The sequence below is a fragment of the Rattus norvegicus genome, chromosome 7 (assembly GCF_021556685.1).
Source record: "Rattus norvegicus strain SHRSP/BbbUtx chromosome 7, alternate assembly SHRSP_T2T, whole genome shotgun sequence".
Taxonomy (NCBI): Eukaryota; Metazoa; Chordata; class Mammalia; order Rodentia; family Muridae; genus Rattus; species Rattus norvegicus.
Genome location: NC_141540.1, coordinates 977,756 through 984,315, shown reverse-complemented (window position 1 = coordinate 984,315; position 6,560 = coordinate 977,756). Strand labels below are relative to the sequence as shown.

Below are 6,560 nucleotides of genomic sequence, written 5' to 3'. Positions count from 1 at the left end.
CGGCTTACCAAATTTTGATAAATCTTTAAAAGTACACATATTACCAGAGCCTGCTACTGGGAACTAACTGAATTCACACAGAAACAGTGTTTCAGTTCGTTAAAACGTTGCTCTACCTTGAATAACAAGCTTATTACATCTGAATCCTATTGGAAACCTAGTGAATTCACAATGATACTTACATCCTTTCTTTAAATGTTGCTATATATTGAAAGGCACACTCATACAAGCATGTCCCATTGGGAACTCACTGAATTAGACTTGAAATTTTGATTCCATTCGTGAAAATTTTTCTATATCCCGAACAGTCCACTTACTATTGCGGTCTATTGGGAACTAACTGAATTCACCACGTTACTGAGATTCGAGTCACCAAATTTTGATAAATCTTTAAATAACACATATTACAAGAGCCTGCTACTGGGAACTAACTGAATTCAAAAAGAAACAGTTTTTCAGGTCGTTAAAACTTTGCTCTATCTTGAAAAACAATCTTATTACATGCGAGTCCTATGGGGCACCTACTGAATTCACCATGATAATTAGATTCCCTTCCTTCAAATGTTGCTATATATTGAAAAGCACACTCATACAAGCATGTCCCATTGGGAACTCACTGAATTCGACTAGAAATTTTGATTCCATTCGTGAAAATTTTTCTATATCCCGAACTGTCCACTTATTTCTAGTGCGGCCTCTTGGGAACTAACCGAATTCACCAATTTACTGAGATACGGCTTACCAAATTTTGATAAATCTTTAAAAGTACACATAATACAAGAGCCTGCTACTGCGAACTTCTGAATTCTCAAAGAAACAGTGTTTAGGTTCGTTAAAAACTTTGCTCTATCTTGAATAACAAGCATATTACATGCGAATTTTATTGGGACCCTAATGAACTCACGATGATACTTAGATTCCCTTCCTTGAAATGTTGCTATATATTGAAAAGCACACTTATGCAAGCATGTCCCATTGGGAACTTACTGAATTCGCCTAGAAATTCTGATTGCATTCGAAAAATTTTTCTATATCCCGAACAGTCCACTTATTACTACTGCGGCCTATTGGGAACTAAATGAATTCACCAACTTACTGAGAATCGGCTCACCAAATTTTGATAAATCATTAAAAGTACACACATTGCAAGAGCCTGCTACTGGGAACTAACGGAATTAACAAAGAAACAGTGTTTCACTTCGTTTAAACGTTGCTCTATCTTGCATAACATGCTTATTACATGCAAATCCTATTGGGAACCTACTGAAGTCACAATGATACTTAGATTGCGTTCCTTAAAATGTTGCTATATTGAAAAGCAGACTCATACAAGCATGTCCCATTGGGAACTCACTGAATTCGCATAGAAATTTTGATTCCATTCGTGAAAATTTTTCTATACCCCGAACAGTCCACTTATTACTACTGCGGCCTATTGGGAACTAACCGAATTCACCAAGTTACTGAGATTCGGCTCACCAAATTTTCATAAATCTTTAAAAGTACACACATTACAAGAGCCTGCTACTGGTAACTAACTGAGTTCACAAAGAAACAGTGTTTCACAGTCATACAAGCATGTCCCATCATGTCTGTGTACCTAGTTCTATAAGAGAAGACATAATCTGCAACCTTGGAGTCCCTGTCATCAGAGGTTCTTTCTGCTGTAAAGAGGATGCAGGAAAGCTTGTGGTATTAGTGATCAAAAATAGATCAGGACCTTCTGTCCTATTATTAACGGAAGTCTCTGTCTAAACCAAGATCATTCTCAGAATCAAAGAAAAAATAAAGAAAAAACTGCTGACAACAATCTTTCCCATGACCCAGATGCCCATCAGCTTAGAGCCAAGTTTGTAGCAGGGGGCAAGTCCAGGTGCACATCTTCTTGGAGTCCGCCGCACGCAAGCAGGGGGCTTAACCGCGTGTGGTGCGAACCCTCGAACCGGCTCCCACTCAGGCGTCATTTCTGCCCCGGAGCTCGGTTATCTCTGCTGTAGGAGCGGCAGTTCCTCTTTTTTTTATTTTTTAAAAGCACCAAATTGAGATCTGCTTGAACCTGGGCAATGGAATCTGTAAAGCATCGGAATATAATTGGGAAGATCATTAGTACAACAACAAGTAGTAAAATCCCAACTCCAATAAAAATAAAATATTGTGTCTAATCGATTGGATTTAATGATTTAACTCCATTCGCAAAGGATCTTGCCAATCCAGAGAGGTCCACTGCATCTACATGTTGCTTATTCATTTTTGTGGTTAAGGACGTCAATTCTTGAATATTATAAGAAATGTTATCATCATCCCATATGTCTAGCAAATATGTTTTGGTCCTTTCTCATTTTTCTGTAGCATTATAAGGTAAAGGAGTCACACAAATAAAATCATAATTAGCGTGACAGCGTGTGGCCATCCTAGTCTTAATGTTTGTAACATCTCGTCCTAATTCTAATACTACCTCTTCTAGGGCATTTAATCTAGTTTCTAATTTCAAATCTATAATCTTCTGTTCTGATAATGTAAGGGTAACATTCTTATGGAGATCATTAACAAAAGTGGCAATCTGCATTTCCTTAACCAAAGCAGTAGTAGAAACAGCAAAAGAAGTAACAATAGCTATCAAAGCGGTTATACCTAGAATTAAGGCTGTTACAAATCTTTTTGCCCTAATCAAACCCGTAGCATACCTAATAGTCTGGATGGCAGAATCATCAAACCATGGCTCATCTCCCAAGTCTACCGGTAACAAAACATAAGGAGGTATCCTGACAATCAATATAACAGATCCCGATACAGTGGAATCAATGCAATTAATCAGCTTGCATGATGTACACTTAATACTAAAAATAGATTCAACCTTATCTATGCTAATCAATTGTGGCAATCCTTCTAATATTGCATAGGGATAGGTAACACAAGCAGAAACTGAAACAGCATCATAATCAGCAGCTCCTGTTTTCTTCAGCAAAAGTTTCTCACTAGAAGCAACCAGTCGGAACAGTTCTGGATGTTCTATCAGTGGTTTGTTCTGTCTATCAGGGAGGTCTCTGTGGAGTGGCTCCCAGAACCATGTCGGTTCTACCCACCCCGCATCATACCATCTTTTGATCAGTTTTCCAACTGGAGGCACATAGTTCCCATAAGGTTTTGAGTTGGAGGAGAGATAATTGCTCTGATCTTTATCAGGTGAGGACATGGAGAAGTCCCAGAGAAGTCTAGCAGCGCCTAAGGGAGAGAATCTTACCCATTGTCAGGGAAGGCACATGGAAGCCAGCGCAGGAAAGCATTCTCATCTCCCTCCCAAAGGGCGTCCTTTTTAAATGCTGTTTTGTAATGGGGGTAGCGCGGCGGAAGATTCTTTACTGTGGTATAATATTGTCTTTTTTCTTCTTTATCGCTCACGGTGGTCATTCACAGTTCCCACATACGCCGCCCATTGCCCTTTCCATCTGGTTCGATATTGTCCAAGGTGGGGGTATCTCTGTTAAACACCCTTTTTCCCACTTGAAAACAGCCCACTGGCACCGAAGGGGAGAAAGAGAAGCAAATTGGCAGAGAATCGGACTTTCCCTCAAAATCTACATAACCCGAGCTGTTCTTTAGAAGGTGAAAGTCAGGCGATCCCCCTATCACTAATGTTTGATTGGTTAAAACCTTGATGTGATCCGACACCTCCCACCCTACAGGATGTAATATGGGTGGCTTTGGTAAGTAAGCCCAAAACTTTCCCCTAAAGCGGTGGGCGCACTCATGACTGTAAGCATAGCCACAAACAGCAAGGTTGTCGTTTCCGGGGCATGTGTAGCCTTCAATACTTCCTTTGCCTGAGCTGTCAGGGTTTTAAGCTGTGTCCACGTCGGCGTCTGGCGTGTTTTTGTTTTTGGCTCTAGGCGAGTCGCCTTGATCTTTTTGGCCAGGTTCCGCATTATCTGGCGGTTCGGCCTCTTTCGGCGTGGGGGACGGATGTCCGTTTCCTTTGCCTGGCCTGATGAGTCTGTCTGGGACCCAAATTGGTGATTCGGCATCCTGTGGGAAAACACAAGCATAGCCTCGTCCAGAGGCAATTAGCACATCTGGCCCCTTCCATAGGCCAGTTAATTGGTCTTTCCATCTGACCAGGGGTTTAGGAGCACTCTCCTTCTCCGCCCAATGTCTTTCGGTGGCTGTAAGCCCCTGGTTATCTGTATTTACATGATTCAAAACGAATAGGGAATGGCTAAGCAATTGATGGGGAGTTGTATACTTACCTGTTGACCTTAACTTTTGAATCTGTGCTTTAATATTCTAATGTATACGTTCCACAATGCCTTGCCCTTGTGGGTTGTATGGAATTCCTGTGACATGGGCTATGTTCCACTGTTGATAAAAATGCTCTAAGGTTTTTGGCACATAGGCAGGTGCATTGTCAGTCTTTATTTTCTTCGGGATACCCATGTAAGAGAAACTCTGCACCAGGTGTTGTATTACATCTTTCACTGCCTCTCCCGTTCTGGCAGAGGCAAACACCATGTGTGAGTAGGTGTCCACTGTGACATGGACATAACTCAATTTTCCAAACTCTGATATGTGAGTCACATCCATTTGCCATAAAATGTGAGGTTTTAATCCTCGTGGATTAACTCCCATCTTTAATGTATGTCCCCAATCTGGACAATGAGGACAAGATTTAATTATTTTTCTTGCCTGTTCACGAGTAACTTGAAAATGATATCTAAGTGTAGTAGCATTTTGATGATGTAGATCATGACTCTTTTAGCTGTCTCTACAGCCTGTATGATTTTTGTTAGTGAATCTGTTAAAGCATTTCCTTGGGCTATAGGACCTGGAAGCCCCGAGTGGCCCCTCACGTGCCCTATAAAATATTTATTCTGTCTCTGTTGAATAGATTCTTGTAACTGTTTTAATTTGAGATAAATCTTGGTTCTCGGCGACAGGACTATCGACTCTATTTCCGGAAACAAGTTAAATATATATTTGGAGTCTGTGTAAAGGTTGAAAGCCTGTTTTACTTCTGTAAAAGCTATTAAGACTGTTTTAATTTCAGCCTGTTGAGCTGAATATCTTGAATTCTTCTTAATAATGGAGTCCCTATTTTGTATACACACCACTGATCGTCCATTTGAGGACCCATCAGTGATTATATTGATTCTATCTTCTAATGGAGTTTTAGAATATCCTCTAGGGAAAATCACCTCATTTTCTAATACAAAAGTTAAAACTGGGTCCTGAGGTAAATGGAAAATTATTTTCCCTATAAAGCCAATTAAGGATATGATCCATTCATCATTTTTTGTAATAATTGTTCTAGTTGAGCTTTATTATATGGGATGACAATAATATACACATCTCTTCTAAATAATTCCTTAGACCTGTGTCTTCCCTTGATAATCAATTGAGTGCATAGGGTATCATAAGAAACCAAAACTTTATGTAAAATATGAGGTAAATGAATCCATTCCAATATTCCATTCTGCCACAGGCAGGCTGTGGGGGTATAATTAGTTTTTAGAATGTACAAGGACCACTCTTCAGCAGGATCCAAGCGTTGGACCCTTGTTAGAGTAAATTTTTCATTTACTTTGTTTAATGCCTCACAGGCCTCAATAGTCAATTGTCTGGTAGATATGGGGTTAGGATCTCCATTAAGTATCTCAAATAATGGTTTTAACTCTCCGGTAGTTATTTTCAAGTAGGGTCTGATCCAATTAATATTACCCAAAAGCTTTTGAAAATCATTTAACGTTCTTAGTCTATCATGTCTTTTCTGTAATTTCTGATATGTTATATTATTATCTCTAATATTGGTACCTAAATACTTCAAATTATCATATTTCTGAATTTTCTCCTCAGAGACAATCAAGCCAAATTCCTCCAAAGCATTTACAAGGTCAAATAATTGTTGGTCCACTAAGGCCCTCTGAGGGTGGGCTATCAATATATCATCCATATAATGAATCATATATGAATTTTTACATTTTTTCTTGACGGAAGAAATGGCCTGATCCACAAATTTTTGACATAATGTGGGACTATTTTTTATCCCCTGGGGGAGTACTTTTCACTGATATCGTTGATAGGGTCGTTGGTAATTTGAAGAAGAACACTAAAGGCAAATCTCTTACAATCTTTAGGATGTAACTTTATATTAAAGAAACAATCTTGTAGATCTATAATTATTACCTCCCAGTTCTTGGGGACTGCCACCGGGGATGGCAGTCCAGGCTGGAGGGCCCCCATGTCATGTATGGTGCTATTAATTGCCCTTAGGTCTTGTAGTAATCTCCATTTACCTGATTTCTTCTTTATAACAAACACCGGAGTGTTCCATGGGCTATTGGTTTCCTCTATGTGTCCTAGCCTCAATTGTTCCTGGACTAATTCCTGTAAAGCCTGTAATTTTTCTTCTTTTAGGGGCCATTGATTGAGCCATACAGGCTGCTCAGATCTCCACGATATTTGATCTGCGAACATGTTGTCCTCAATGGCCCCCATCAAAAAACCTGTTCTGTTGTGACCAATTTTACCTCCAAGTCTTTCATAATGTCTCTTCCCCAGGGGGTAAA

At 39.6% G+C, this 6,560-nt stretch overlaps 1 pseudogene; it reads right to left on the bottom strand.

Moving 5' to 3' along the window:
• Nucleotides 1-1,960: 1,960 nt before the first annotated feature.
• Nucleotides 1,961-3,923, bottom strand: LOC148004409 (endogenous retrovirus group K member 19 Env polyprotein-like; annotated as a pseudogene).
• Between the last annotated feature and the right edge of the window lie 2,637 nt (nt 3,924-6,560).